Raw genomic sequence first — 15902 nt, forward strand, 5'->3', positions numbered from 1 at the left:
TATGGACTGAACCGTGTTCCTCCCAAATTCATGCACTGAAGCGCTAACCCCCAATGTGACTGTACTTGGAGACGGAGAGGTACCGTTAGCAGCTGAGCAAGAAGGTGCCCGTCTAGAAGCCAGGAAGGGAGCTCACACCAGAACCCGGCCAGGCTGGCGCCCTGACCTTCCAGCCTCCAGGTTAAAGCCACCTCGTCTGCGGTACGTGGTTATGGCAGCCCGAACTGACTACGGCAAAGGGGATGCTAATTCTGTGGCACGCTTGTGCGGATGACGTCTGGTGATAAGCACAGAAGTGCCGTGCTCTGGGACACTCAGGTGCTCAATAAACTTTAATTATTTAATACAAGGTGTTAGGTACATATTTTCCAGCTCAGATAACAGAAAATATCAACTCAACTTGGCTGAAACAATATCGAAAATGTATTATATCACCTAAGATGTCCTGAGCTGGGGGGATTGCCAGGGCTGATTAATTCAGTAGCCCAGACCCTCGAGGTCCCAAGTCTCATCTATCTTTCTTCCCTGGCCTTTTCAGCCTGTAAGCTTAGTCTCCCTCATGGCTGCAAGATGGCTGCAGCAACTCCAGCCATCAACGGCAGACACTACTCTGTCCTGGGAACGAGAAGAGGGACCACTACTTCCCATGTGCCTCTTTTTACTAGCGAGATAATCCTTTCCCAGAAGCCCCTGCAGACTTCCTCTCATTGGCCAGAACTGCGTCAGGTGCCCATGACTCCACCAATCACTGGCAGGGGAACAGGACAGCGGCGATGGGCTCAGCCTTAGATGAATCAGGACTCGGTCCTCGGGGCTGGAGGTGGTGCCTCCTCCCAGGTCCCCATGGAGGAAGGAAGGGGGGATTCCCCAACAATATTAAGCTCTTGTGAGAAAGGAGAAACGAGCAAGAATGGTCGTTAGGAAGGTGACCAAGAGAGCTTGTGACAAGTAATAATAATAACGGCTTTGTTGATGAAGTGTTTATGATGGGGATCGTGCGTCGTCTCCCCTGGCAGGTGCTATGAATTCCTCTTTTACAGCAGAGGAAACTGAGGCTCGGAGAGGAAGAGCCACGTGGCTAGCGAGTGGCAGAGCCAGAACGAGAACTTCCATCCTGAGGATGGAGCTCTCTAGCGCTCTGCCTGCTCCTCCCTCGGCGCGGCTGTTCCTTTATCTGTAATAACTTCCACCCCGGCCGGGGGTGCACGGACCATCAGGGGCTGCCCAGTCCAGAGCAGAGCCGAGACGACTCCCCTCCGGGTTGCCGTGGAGCCTGGGCTCCCCCACTCTGCCCCCAGCCCCCAACTCCAGGGCGTCCGGCGAGCCCCACCCGTGGGTCTTGGGCAGAGAGAATGGTTTCTTAGGGCAGCAATGGGGGCTCCCTTCTGGGCTGCTCTCGGCACCATGGACAGACTCTCACTGAGCCTGGGAGCTTCTGGAAAAGCAGGGGCCTTGAGGGCCTACGACCCGCTGACCCCTCCTCGTGGGACACCTGGATGGAAACCTCTCGGGAGCCGGCCACGTCCACTCTGTGCACACCCCGCCTCCCAGCGCGCCTCCGCGGCAGCCTCTCCGGCCGGTCTGCATGTCTGCTCCCTCCTGCCTCTCCTTCACTGTGCCTCTCACCCGAACGCCCTCCTCCCTGTTCCCTGCATCAACTCCAACTGGACCCCCTTAAGTCCACCTTCTCCAGGAAGCCCTTCCTGATGGTGCCACCTACTCTTGACCTCTCCTCCCTCTGAATGCAAGGACACTCATAGACAAGGCCAGTGCGGCCCAAATCTGCAGCCTGTTAGAATAGCGGTTGGGAGGCAGTGCCCAGTAAAGTAAGATTTCCCCAGCCTGTGTGAGAGCCACAATAGCAGTGTGGTTAAAAGCATGGACTCTGGAGTCAGGCAGCCTGTGCTCAAATCCTGGTTCTGACAATTGCTGCTGTGCAACCTTGAACAAGTTACTTAACCTCTCTGTTCTTCACTTCCCCCACCCCGTAAAATGGGGATAATAACAGTCCCTATTCCCATAGGATTGTTGTAAGGATTATATGAGGTTAAAAAAAAGCAAAGCAGATGGAATAAAGCCAAGCAAGTAGACAGCATTGGATACAGATGAGGTATCTTTACCTATTGAATCAGACTCCTTAGAAGTGAGACCCTGGACTCTATAATATGTATCATCCCAAAGGGGTTTTTGTAGCCAGCCAGCAAGGGGTCAAGGTTGACCATTCAGGAGACACTGATCTGTCTTATTCTAGAATACCTATTCAGAAGTGCTCCCTTTTGCCAATAACCTAAGACCCCACTCCTCAGCTAGATGGCTGGTCCCCAACCTCTCTTTCTCCCCTCATCTCCCTGCCTTGTCCCCGCTGTTGCATCCTTTCATCCAGGTATAGGATCCTCCAGATGCGGCATCTAGGTTCGGTCATGCTCTTTGCCCATGCTGTTCCTTCTAACTGGAATGCCGTTCCCTGCCTTTCCCGCCATGACAGCATCAGTACCGCCCCTTCCAGGCACCTACTGTGCGCTGGGGATTAGGACAGACCCTGGATTTCAACACACAGCTATGCAACCCCAGGCCCGTCCCTTAACCATGCCCCACAATGCCTCACCAACCCATCTGCTCCGTGGAACCGCTCCTGCTCCAACTCCTGCTTGTAGCCGGCGCTCACGAGACCCTGCTCCCCTCCCGGCTTACAGCCCACCCACTTTCAGGTTCGTCCTCCACACCCACCAGACTGGCAGCTTATCTCTGGCACCAAGCACCCACAAGGGGACCCCAAACTCTCCAGCACCAGGAACCGCACTTACAATCCTTTCCCCTCCCTGGCACCCTGTGATTCGCAAGCTCGCCCTCCCTACCAAGCAAGCAGCACGTGCTCCCTGGCAATAAGCTCATCTTCCATTTTTGTTAATCAGGCAGAACTAACTGCCAGCGAGCACTCCCTACCCCGGGCTGGGGGGCGGGGGGCTCCAGCTACAAGCAAAGACAGCTGCTAACGTGTCCAGCTGTGCCCCGGCCCCGGGTTGGCAGAAGTAGCAGAGGAGGCGCTGATTTCCCTGAGGACTAGCTCTTGGACCCTCGGGCCACCTCTGTGAGTCGGGAAGAGCCAGAGACCCCAGCAAAGACCCCAGCAAACGGCTGGCATCTCAGGCAGCGTCGGAAAGAGGGGTGGAGGGTTGAGGAAAAGAAGAAGGGAGAAATATTGTCTGAGTTTTGTCTTCAGCTGCTCCCGGGCAGAAATGGAACTCCCCCAGCTCGGAGACTTGACTTCACAGCCCTCTGTTCCTCCCCCAGCCCCGGGGCCTGACGCTGGACCAGATCCGGGGAGCTGCTGCACGCAGCCAGCGGACCAGCCTGGATGGGAGTCCCGCCTGTGGGGATCTGAGCCGGGAGCGTCCCCCTGGGCTGTTGGGGGTCCTCAGCCCCCTGCTGAGGGACATGGAGAGAATCGCTGAGTAAATAGCAATTCCCCTGCAGCCAGCATCGCTCATTAAATATTAACACTGTCCATTTGCTTGTGCGTGAGTGCGCCCGCTGGGTGAGCACCATTCCCTTGTCTGCAAACCCAGAGAAAAGCTCTGAGCTCTCTCTGCCCTCCTCTCCTGTCTCTGTTTTTATAACCCCCACGGGCTCCTCAGTCCCTCAGAGCTGCCCCCCAGAGCCGGCACCTGCCCCACCCCAGCCCAAGAGCCTCGTGTTTCACACTGACGGCCTCGATGCCAGCCCCAGGGGCGGGGTTCAAATGTCAGCTGTGTCACTTATGAGCTGCGTGACCTTGGGCGTGTGACTGAATTTCCTCAGCTGTAAATGGGTGAGACACCTTAACTACTGTGTAAAATCGGGGCTCTGATGCCATAACATGTGTAGAGTGCCCGGCACGAGGTAGGTTAATTCCGACACTTGGCAATGTCTTTCCTCTTCCATCCCCTGCCCCTCACGCAACATGAAAGGGTAATTGAGGAAAAGGCTGAGTTAAATAAGGAAGAGGGGCCGGGGAGACAGAGTAATGGGGTCTCCCGGTGCATCCAGCTGTGGTGACATCATGGGGACCCAGTTGTCCAGCTCTGGGCCAGTCCCTCTGTCCTCAGCCCCCCTCACCAAGTGGCAGTGACTCAGGCTGCAGGGGCTGGGTTCTGTACTGCTAAGAAGCTGGACGCCGAGCTGAGCGATGGCTTGATATCACAGCGATTCCTATTTACGCAACAATGTGTGTGTGCAGCGTGCCGCGGAGTCCTTAAACTGCCCAGTACCAGCCATAAAAGCCCCCATATATCACGCTGAATCCCCTTCCTGGGCAGTTTAGAAGAATGAGAGCTGGCTTAATGGCAGTGTTTAAGGGTTATTAGATATAAGCTAATGGCCAGATGCTCTTCCGTGGTGGGCAGAGGGGCGCGGAGGGGGCTCCGGCGGCGGCAGCAGGGACCCTCCTCGGAGTTCAGAGGATTTACTGCATCTTCACCCACCCCCCCCACCCCCCGCCCTCCACAGATAGCAGGGTGGACCCACTGAGCCCTCAAGTTCTCCTCCAGCCCCTGGGAGACATTTGGGACCGTGATGCTGCGCTGGCTGGTCCCCTCCTATGGATGCGATCTTTAAAAGAAGAGCAGATGTTCCCACGATAGACGTGACGAAGGCGTTTGGTGGACCTGCCGCTGGGAGAGGAATGTGGGACCTCTGGCGGAGACACGGCCCTGGGATTCACAGCCAAACAAAATAATTCAGAGTGGTACCCAGGCCCCCTGGAAAGTGAGAGTGTCCTGGCCACCCAGCCCTTCTTGCTGTGGGGAACAGAGAGGGCATTTACTGGGGGCCCCTCCTCTCCTCTGTATCAGCAGGGATGGGGGGCAGAGGTGAGACCCAGCACATCCCCCCAACCCCAGATCTCGAGGAAGAAGCTACAAAGTGAGTTTCTAGCAACAGCTGAAAGCAGGGTGTCCTTTTCTCCTAAAAAAAGGAGCCAGAGATGGTACAGCATAACCCAAGCTTGCTTAGCCAAATCCACTCCGCGTGGGACAGGAGGGGACGCAACAAGGCAGATGGCGGGTGGGGGGCACCGAGTCCATTCACGGGGTTTGTGTTCACTAGGGTCCCCCCGTCTGACCCTTTCCCAGCCAGCATGGGCCGCCTCAGTATACTAGGCCAGTAATAGCCTCTGTGGACCTCTGCAGGTTTGAAGCAGGAAGTAGACGAGATAAAGCGCCAGGCACCGAAGTTCTGTCCATCCCACTGCTCTCCTGAGCCACCACTACCCAACGTGGCCCCGTGGACCGCTCCCCACCGTCCTGCTGACGTCTGCGGTCACCCTTGTCTCCTGTTTAGGACACGGGCTTCTCAGGTCCGCAGCCACCCGTGCCAGGCTGCGCCCTCTCCTTCTGCGGGCTCAGCCTCAGCCGGGCCGCCTGTGATCGGCCCAGTGGGCGCTGACATGGGACTTGGACGACGTTTGCTCGCTTGTGTGGCCCTTCACTCAGCGGCGTGAGCACCTACAGGCTCGGGGCCGACTCCAAACACACCCCAGCTCTGCTTGTTTCAGGGGAAGGGGTCTGTTTCCCCAATGGATTCTCCACGGCACCTCCCGCCTCTGACCACTCCCATCCTTTCCAGACTTCTCCCAGAGCGGACAGAGACTCCAACAGTGATGGTCGGTGGTCTCTACTTTCTGGCTCCCGGCTCCTGCGTGTGCTGGCTCCTCCCTCCAGCAATGCCCTCCCCCTCACCCCTCCTTTCCACCTGCAGAAAGATGTGCCAGCACCTCTGTGAATGCCTCCCTCCCCTGTCTTGGCTGTGGAGGACCAGGGGGCCTGGCCCGTGGATTCCAGCTGCCCCTCCAGACCATGACCCTGAGACCAAAGACTCGGACGCACTCACCTCTGCGTCCCCCTCCCCTCGTGCCCTGCGTGTCCCAGATGCTTGATAAACACGGGCCGTTATTCATAAAGTCACAACAGCTCCAGCAGACGGAGCCCCTGTCACGGGCCAGACACGGCGCTCCACGTTTTATAGACATCATCTCATTTCATCCTCACAGCCGCCCTGCCAGCTCGCTATTATTAGCCTCATTTACAGAAGCGAGACTCAGAGACAGCGAGAGGGACTCGCCCAAGGTCACGCTGCTGCCTGGTAAAGAGCCAGGACTTGAGGCCGGGTCACTGTGACGTCACAGCCTGCCACGCCCTTCCCTCTGGACCACACCGTCCCAGAAGACAAATGCCGGGAACAGGGCAGAGGCAGACACTCAGCGTCCTAGACCAGACCGACCTCAGACAGCCAAATTCAGGAATTTGAGGAGGGCTTATGAATAGTGAGAAAAATGCACAAGTAAGGTTTAAAAACAAGACAAACAGAGAAAAATATGTGGGACTCTGTTATGGGCTGAACTGTGTGCCCCTGAGGTTCGCATGTTGAAGTCCTGACCCGCAGTATCTGAGAACCTGGCTGTATTTGGAGGTCAGGCCTTAAAGAGGTGATTAAGTTAAAACAGGGCCGTTAGGGTGGGTCCTAATCTGATCTGATGGGTCTCCTTATAAGAAAAGGACATTTGGGCACATAAGAGAGACACCAGAGACGCACGTGCACAGAGGAAAGACCACGTGAGGACACAACAGCTGTCTGCAAGCCAAGGAGAGACCAAATCTGCTGACACCTTGATCTTGGACTTTCTTGAGAAAAGAAGTTTCTGTCATTGTGGGCATCCAGTCTGCAGTATTTCATTACGGCAGTCCCTAGCAGACTAGTAGCATCTCCTATTACAAATTATATCCTTAATAAAATAAAAAGTTCCTAGAAATCAATAAGAAAAAGACCAACAAACTAATATTAAAAATGGGCAAAGAATATGATAGATATTCACCCAAAAAGGAGATACAAATGATACATAAACATATGAAAATATGCTCAACCTCATTCATGCTACAACTGCTCCAAGATATCGTCTTTCACTTATCAGATGGACCAATTTCCAAAGGGTTACTAACACCGTGTTACCAAGATTGTGGGGGAATATGGGGGGACTCTCCAACGAGGCTGGTGGGAGTGTCGATTGCACAACCCTATAGATGGCGAATTGGCAATATCGAAAGGAAAGAAAGGAGAGAGAAGGAAGAAAGAAAAGAAGGGCAGGAGGGAGAGGGAGAGGAGGAAGGAAGGAGGGAGAGAAAGAAGGAAAAATAAGTGCTTTGCAGTCAAATCTGAGTTCAAATCTCAGCTCTGCCACTTTTTAGCCATACAACCTTGAGCCATCACTTACCCTGTCTGTGCCTCAGTTTCCTCATCCATAAAGGGAGTAGTTGCTACCTGGATGGAGCTAGTGCTCTTCTACCATTGCTGTCCGCCTCCTTCAACGTCCGGCCACCGGGTAGTTTCACATCGATGGATCCCCCAGATCAGTAACTAAACTGGATATAATACAGATAAGAGCTATCCTTGTACTTCCCTTTCCACATAATAAATTTTCGTGAATCAGAAAACATCTGTGTCAGCTCCCGAGCCCTGATACTGGGTTTGGAAGTTAAGATCTCCAGACTCTCCCAGTAAATGCCCCAGGCTGTCATCATGTATGAAATCCAAGAAGACCAAGGCGGACACTTCATTCCTTCCCCTCCAGAGGGACGGAGGGCGGCGGGGGCTCCCCACCCCCAAAGCTGGCTGCAGCAACGTGTTCCGGGGAAGCTGGCGAAGCAGCGGGGCCTCGACGCAAAGCTGGGTGGATGGAGAGCACAGGCTGGGCTCAGGAGCCTGTCCTCCTGCTGGGGAAACTGAGGCTGATGTGCATGAGACGGGGCTGTGCAGCCTGTCCAGAGCCTTAGAGAGCTGCCCCGCCCTGGGCAAAGGTGCCCCCGTTCACAGAAGAGATTCTCCTCCCCAGGGCCCAGCAAGTGGAGGCTCAGACCCATGCACCTCACCTCCCACCTGGCCCCCGCGCCTCCCTCTGGCCTCTCATGCTCGACCACCCCCGTGACATCAACACCAACAACAGAGCAACAATCACTGTTTGCTGAGCTCTTACCACCAATGACCCTACAAGGCAAGATTAAGATCCTCCTTCTACAGCCCAGGAAGCGGCCTCAGAGAAGCGGAGGTGTCTTGTCCGAGGTCAGCTGTCGGCAACCGGCAGAACCAGGCTTGGAGCTCAGGCCTTCTGACCCCAGAATGGGCGCCCAGCCTCTGCCGCAGTCCCCCAGCCCCGTGGAGGTGTCCTCAGTTCAGAGGAATCACCCCAGAGTGACGGGGATCCAGCCTTGCCTCCCCATGGCCACAGCCCTCACAGCCGACTTCGCCACCCTCCAGGGACCACTCCTGCACTGTGACACCCCCATGGGTCTCCCCAGGCCCCTGATCTCCCCTGTCTTGGTTCCTGCAAGTCCAAAGACTCCTCTGGGGTATAGCTCCCCTGCCTTCAGGACCTCGCTTTCTGTCATCATTCCCAGGGAGCTCCCCCTCCCATCAGCCCAGTCTGAAGGGCAAATACTGGTAAGTTTCACATCCTTAGCTTACGGACGCCTCTATAACAAGGGGCATGGAATGGACAATTATTGAGTACCTACTATCCACCAGGAGCCACGCTCTGTCCCTAACATATATTAATAAACCCTATATGGTGGGTATGATGAGTCTCTTTTGCAGCTGAGAAAATGGAGGCACAGAGAGGTTAAGTGGCATGCTCAAGGTCACACAGCATTCAGAAGGTACACTGGGATTCAAACCCAGGCCTGCTTCATCTGCTTGATGCCAAAGCCTCTGAGCCTTCGGTCCCATTGCTTTGCCTCTGGCAGAAAAGGCTTCGTAAATATTTGGCTGCGGAACACAAGTTCAGAGCCTCCTTCCACCACCACATCAGAAGGCTGCAGTGGGAGTTGGGAGCACATCTGTCTGACATCTGCTTTCCTTTCAAACAAGTGTTTTTTCACACCCATTTCATAGCTTTTCTCTCCTTTAAAACCCTGGCAGGCCTCTGGGCCGGGAGCCTCCTGAGGGCTCAGGCTCGTCTGCTCTCCTGTCCCCGGCGGGGCCCTGGGAACAAGCGCCCGCAGTGCATGCAGCTGCCCTGGCCTCTGCCCCAGGAGGCGGGGCTGGGAGAAGATCCATAGGCTCTAGATGGCCTGGGGATGCTTCCGCGAATCGAGCAGGTGTCCGTGGGTCCCCAGGAGAGAGCACGGCGAGGGGTCAGCCAGGCCCGGGCGGCACCCCAGCTCTGACGCTCACGCGCTGCGCCGTCTCCAACAAGCTGCCTCAGTTTCCCCATCTGCAGCGTGAGGATGATAACAGTGCTGAGAGGAGCACCTGCCGTATACAGCAGGCGTTCAGTAAATGCTGGTTGTCCCTCCCTTGTCAGCCATGCGGGGTTGGGAGGGCCGGCAGGGACTCCGGGTGGAGAAAAGGAGGGCAGCAGCCTGGAGCAGGCAGGGCAGGGTCCTTTCCTTATCCTGAGCCCCGAGGCTGAGGAGCTTACTCATCTCAGCTGCCAGCCGGGAGGCTCCAGTCCCCGGTGGAATCAGAGGCCCGAGGCTTTGCAGCTGGTCTCCTGCACCCACAGCGGCATCCCATGTCCACCTGCCATCGCGGTCGCCCTCCACCCTGCCCAGCCAGGCAGCTCCAGGAACGGCCACCCTGCGCCCTCAGTGGCCCCAGCCCCCAGAGCCCGCGGGCACCCAGCACTTTACAGTTTAGGAATACTGCGCGCAGACCCCTTCTGCTGGCTCTGCGGTGACTCCGGAGGGCGTCTGGGCAGGGACTGTGATCCCAGATCCAGTGAGGAAGCTGACGTTCAGAACGGGAAAGTGACTGGCCTGGTCCCCTCGTGAGAGGGTGGTCCCCGCTGCGACAGGAGCAGCCGCCGGAACGCTGGACGAGGGCAGCCTGAGTGCCAGGCTCTGCCCACGTGTGTCCTCACTTAACCCCCCTAGACCCTGCGAGGAGATACTGTACCACCCCCCATCTTAACAAGAAAGAAATTCCAACCTAGAGAGGAAAACTCCGGCAAGGTCACCCAGCCAGACTGCGGCAGACCAGGTGTGCCTGAAGTCAGACACCGGTGCTTTTCCCCGGGACGCGGCACCCAGGGGACAAGCCTGGTCGCTCTCTCTCTCATTGTGGGAGATCTAACAACAATAGCGTCTCCCATTTCTTCAACACCTACTATGTGCTCGGCGCTATGCTAAGTGTTTGAAATACTTTATGTCATTTACTCTCTCAACACACTGCAAGGTAGGTTTAGCCCATTTTACAGATCAGGCTATTGAGGCCCAGACAGACGACAAAGCTGCTTAAGTCTCAGCACTGGGTTCAGACTCCAGGGTGTTTTTCCAAGGAGACTGCTCTTTGCATTACAGGGAACCCAGGCTGTAGCCTCGTACCTGTTCCTCCTCCTCAAATTCCTGGTGAGAAGGAATTTCTTCTCTCCCTCCAGCCCTGTCCTTCCCAATTCTCGTGCACACTCTGCCTGTCCAGAGGATCCATAAATGCTTCTGAATCTGTTATCTAGAGACCTAGGGTCATGTCAAGATTTGGATGTTAAAGGAGAAGGGAGTGGAGAGGACCCACGAAGGTGCCGTGTATCGCAGCATTTCATCTGCTCCCTGTCTAGAGTCCTCCGTGGCTCCCTATTGCCTGTCTCCTCCAAAATCTAAACTGCACTGTGCCTTGGAGCTTCTTCAGCAAGCAGGCCCAGCCTGGCCCCACTTATTGATCATTCTTTCATTGGACAAATTCATCTTGGATGAATAGAGGGTCCCAGAGCTGTGCTGGACATCCAGATACAGGACAAACAAATGGACTGGCTCTGTCCCCGAGGGAGCCCACAGTCTGATGGGGGGGCACATGCTAAATGTGCACCAGGTGACACACTGTGATGGTGGCAGCACAGGGAGGCCGTCAACTCCGAGAGTCCTCCATGAAACCCAGGGTAGGAACCCCAAGCCAGGGCTCCCAGGGTCAGCTCTTCCCAGGGAAGTTCTGAGACAAGGAGCTGCCCAGGATGAGCGGGATACGACCATCCTCAGCAACCCCCACCTCTGGGGTGGCACCCCTCTCCCAGCTCTCCCAAACACCCCACATTCCTCTCTCCTCCAGACTCTCGGCCTGGGCTGCCCCCTCTTCATCACCTCCACTTCTCGGGAGAACCTCTCCCCACTGCATAGCTGCTGATTTCCTTCCACACTTAGTCTGAAGAACACGAAGCTCAGAGAGGGGAGGCGACTTGCTCAGGGTCACACAGCAAGTGGCATAGGGGAGATCTGAACACGAGCCTCAGGGCCCTGCAAAAGCCAGATGGAGGAGGAGATCACAAGATCACAAGGCTCCGCGGGAATTCGAAAAGCAAAGGCAGAGGGATGGCCAGCATGCTCCTGAGCAGGGGCACGTGGGGAGAGTCTGTGGGCACTCAGTCTACACTGCCCGGGGCGGGTCTGCAGGCACCGCGGCCTGGGTGGGTGGGCAGCACCGGCTCAGACATCTCGTCAGGAGGATATTAACGAGCCGTCCATCCAATTAGGAGCCAGTAATTAAAATTCATCTTCCTTCCTACCGCACAGTATTAAACCACAAACACTTCATTATATGCCTCTTACCTTGCTGATTTGCATAAATGGGAAGAAACACTTAACAGCAGCTACACTAATTAATGCCCGGGGTGTAGGGCGGCTTGGCTGTCGGCAGCTTCTGTTCAGGCTGAGGGGGAGTCCCGTGCATGCGAATGCGGCTGGGGTCAGGGGTACCACAGGCAGAGGGTGCTGAGGCTGGGGGTGGGGCGGGGTGGCGGGCATGTGCAGAGGCACTCAGGGACTGCAGACTCACCCCTGCCCTTAGGGAGATGCCAGTCCGACGGGGGAGAAACAACCCCATACTTGGATATTCCCAGTCTGATGGAGGAGGCACAGGTCCTGCCTCCGGAGGGTCCCAGGCTGATGAGAGACGCACAGCCTCCGCCCTTGAGAAGCTCACCGTCTAGTGGCAGCGACAGAGATCCCGCTCTGAGCACACGCGGACTCTGATGGAAGAGACCCAGGCCCATCCCGAGGGGAGCCCTGAGTCCGATGGGGGAACAGCCCCTGCCCTGGAAGCAGGCAAACCAAACACGCGACCCCAGGAAAGTTACTTAACCTCCTTAATTGCCATTTCCTCATCTGCAAAGCAGGCACTTATCGTCCCCTCAGCGGCTGCAGCCGGGAGGAGGGAGGGCCTGCGTGCCGTGTTGCTGAGGTTGGGTCTGAACCGTGTCTCGGGCCTGGCTGGGAGGCAGGAAGCCAGGCAGACACGCTGGGAAGATGATGACGGGGCCCACGGAGATGCACAGGCCCCCTGCCCGGGTCGGCCCCAGGCTGGGAGGACTTTGAGAACCAGGACCCTCCTGGGCTCATCATGCGGGTAAGTCACCATGACTGACCGGTGTCCTGCTACAGCGCAGGCCGGGGGACAGACACTGAAGCAGCCTTAGAGCTCCCAGGAATGAGCTGGGACACCCCCCTTTACCCCCAGAAAGTCCTCGAGGGGCCGAGAAGGGCGGAGGGTTGGGGTATCTGCGCTCTGGGCTGGGAGGGCACAGCGGGCAGCCAGGTTTGTTGAAAGTTATTCTGAAGCCAAAGGTCTTTTGGACTCTGAGTCTCACCCCCACCTCTGCCCCACTGCCCCCGCCCCTCACATGGATGTCACCTCCTGGCCCTGCTGTGCTGCCTGTGCCACATAAACTCAGAGAACAAAGGCACATGGCCAGCTGGTGGGAGACCCTGGAGTTGCTTGGGGGTCTTCCCCAAACTCTCTTCATGAAACCTGGCTCCTAATCTTTTAAGTTACATTAGGGAGAAAGATCTAGGATGCTGCAGACCCCCTCAGGACCCTCGATACAGGGGATCAAGGAGGGGGGCAGTGGTGGCCTCGGTCTTGCCTTCCCCAAGAAATAGCACGCAGGCTTAGAGCCAGGTGGGACTGGATTTGAATCCCAGCTCTGCCACCCCTTTGCTGTGCATCCTTAAGCAAGCGACTCGCTCTCTCTGAGCTTGTTTCCTCATCTGTGCCGAGGAGAAGATGAGATGCAAACAGGAGCATCAAGTGGATGAGATGTTCACACAGTGTTTAGCGGGGGTCGCGAGCTCAGCCCACTCTGGCCTCCTTCCTGCCCTGTCTGCCGCCTCTTAAAGGTCGATGGTTCCCGAAGCGACCCCTCCCCCCCAGGCAGAATGGTCCCCTGGTGGTGGGCAAGGTCTGGCAGAGCCCGGCCCCTCCCGATCGGGTGGAAGCTGGCCTGCAGGGTCTGAGCGGGGCCCACAGGCAGCCCGGGCCCACTTACCCGGATTACTTCCCAGCTGGGTAAGTATTTCCACAGGCTGCCAGGCTGGTGGTCCATCATAATTATGTATTCTATGTACTAATACTTCACCTTTCGCCAGCACTGCATCTGGCCCCGTCAAAACACGTACCGACATTGATCAATTAAGCTCCCAGCCTCCCCGACAGACCACGGTTATTGGCTCCCCTCCTCTCACCCCGGAGGGGGCTGGGAGCCCGGCTCACCCAAGGTCACCGCCGGGGCCTTGAGCAGTGACAGAGGGACGCCGGCCTGCCCTCCTCGGGCCGGCCGCTGTGCACTCAAGGCCGCACCCTGGCCTCATCACGGCCCGCACACCTGGGTCCATCTTCCGTGATTTCAGGGTTGCCAAGATGGCCTCTAGGTCCCTATAACTTGACTTGGGGAGGGGCTGGGCCCCTCTGTTTGGCACCCCAGCTCTGTGGAAACCCTGGACGCCACATGCCCTCTGCCCGTCCCCTCGGGGGCTCGATAGAATTTCCCTGGGAGGGGTGGGCGAGCTGGGCTGGGGCGGGCCCCCTTTCTCTACTCTGCAGCCGCGTTTGATGACTTTTTAAGAAGCGCCAATCTCGTCGGACGCAGATGCTGGATTCTTGTTCCCTCGGCGATCCCCCAGCTCGGTGCGATTATCTCCAGTTTACAGATGAAGGAGCAGAGGCCCAGAGAGGCTGACAGCCCATCCAAGGTCACAGGGCCCCAAAGCAGCAGAGCCCAGACTGAGGCTCTCGGAGAGCTCCTTGGACAACTTCACGCACGACTGAGCGTCTCTGGGCCGCACCCTGTGCTGGGCGCTGGGGGGATGGGCCAGGCCTGTCCTCCGGGGGTCACAGCGTGGGCGTGGGCGTGGTCAGATGACAAAGGTAGGGGAGGAAATCCAGGCTCACGCCAAGTGCCATGGGACCCAGGCAGCAGAGGCAGTGGAGGGGGTTGGGGGCGGGGACCAAGGAGACAGAGCCGTGGCTTCTGGGCTGGCACTTAAAGGACGTGAGGAAGGGTGGGAGTGGGGCACATTCCAGGTGGGATCAACACGAGCTAAGCCATTTAGGCTCCAAGAAAATGGAGCTGCCTTGTGTACCCAAAGCTCATCCTCTCCCTTTCACTCATTTTCTCTGTCCCCTGCCCTCCTGTGCCCTCCTCACCTCTCCCCTGCTTAGAAGAAGGACTCGCTGGAGACCCTGAGACAGGCGAGAATCTGAAAAGGTCCTGGAGGGCTGCCTGGAGGAGGAGTGACTCTACTAGTCCTGAGTGAGACCCCACCTGCCAGCCCCTGCCCACCCCCAGCCCCTAGAGCTGACCCTCCCGGGACAGCCCCTCTCTCTCCCTTGGCTCAGGCCCCCTCCCTAGGGAAGCATTCTCTGCACCAGACGCATCGTGGCCAGGAACATGTGCACATTCTCTCAGGACAGGACCCAGCACAGAGTCAGGGAGGCGACCGAGCTGCCGCCAGCCTCCCCGGGCCAGGCATTAAGGTCAGAGAAGGCCGAGCAGCCTATCGCTTCCCTCCACCACTGAGCAGAGTCTGAGGAAACTGAGGCAGTGGGGATTTGGCGAAGTTTTGATGCAGCAGGGGGCGTTGAAAAAAGGTATAAAATGGGAGCTGGGGCTGGCAGGCCTTGAAAGGGACAACAGTGTGCTCGTGAGAAGGGAGAAAAGCACCAAGGTCAGACTCTATCCAAGTCCCCTGTAACGAGAGCCCAGGCAAGGAGACACACGAGGACAGTATGAGGCAGGTGACGGGAAGGAAGTGGTCCAGGTGCAGACAATAGGGAGTGGTGGGGACTGGGGTGAAATGGGGAAGGTGTGCCCTGCTGAAAGTTACGAAAATTAATTAACATGCAGAGACAGGTGGTAAGAATGCGGGTTGAACAGGTGGTAGGAACTGGCGGGGTACCTACAACCAACTCACTGTGCGACCGTGGAAGGCTCTCCCCCACTCCCGGCCTCAGTGTCTCCATCCGTCAAATGAACACACGGGCTTGATGCTCTATGAGGGCTGCCAGTCTATCAGCAGCCAATGAAACGAGCTAAAGCACTGAGAGTTCTGGGTAAGCGGTGATGGATCACCTAGACGCTGTGTGGAGCGACGGGAACAACGGGTGTCAAGTCCTGGTCCCCCTGCCCCCACCAGTCACTGCCCCCTCGCCATCCCTCGCTGTACCACCTTAGAAAATTGCTTCACCTCTCTGACCCTTGGTCGCCTCATCTCTAAAGGGAAGATCACAACACTTAACCCACAGGACAAGGAGGAGGAAAGGAGGACGCGCCCGTTCGGCACCGGCTCAGAGTGAACTCTGCCCTGCCTCCGCTCCCTGGAGCCCCGAGGCTGCTGCCGTTCCCTCCGTGACTGCCCCTCGTCCTTCCCTCCTGTTGGGGAGCCACGTCGCCAGGGCTTGACTTGCATGGTGTGTCCAGCCCCAGGCTGGATTTCCAGGGGGGTGTGATGCCTGAGCCTCACCCATCCCTCTGGCTGAGCCTCCTCTGCTGCGTGAGGGCGGGGACGTTGGCGTTAGCCTTCTGGAGCCCACACGGCCTTCTGCGGATGGTAACGGGACGGTCAGCTTGAAGGGACAAAACCATCCATGACTGTTACACAGTTTATGCTGAAGCT

The 15902-nt window shown here is 57.1% G+C and overlaps 1 protein-coding gene across 10 annotated transcripts in view; it reads right to left on the reverse strand.

Annotated features, from left to right (window-relative positions):
- IGSF21 (immunoglobin superfamily member 21) overlaps positions 1-15902 on the reverse strand; it is a 242232-nt gene that overhangs the window by 187643 nt on the left and 38687 nt on the right. The gene's annotated exons all lie outside the window — the stretch shown is intronic.

Source organism: Equus przewalskii, chromosome 2 (assembly GCF_037783145.1).
Source record: "Equus przewalskii isolate Varuska chromosome 2, EquPr2, whole genome shotgun sequence".
Lineage (NCBI taxonomy): Eukaryota > Metazoa > Chordata > Mammalia > Perissodactyla > Equidae > Equus > Equus przewalskii.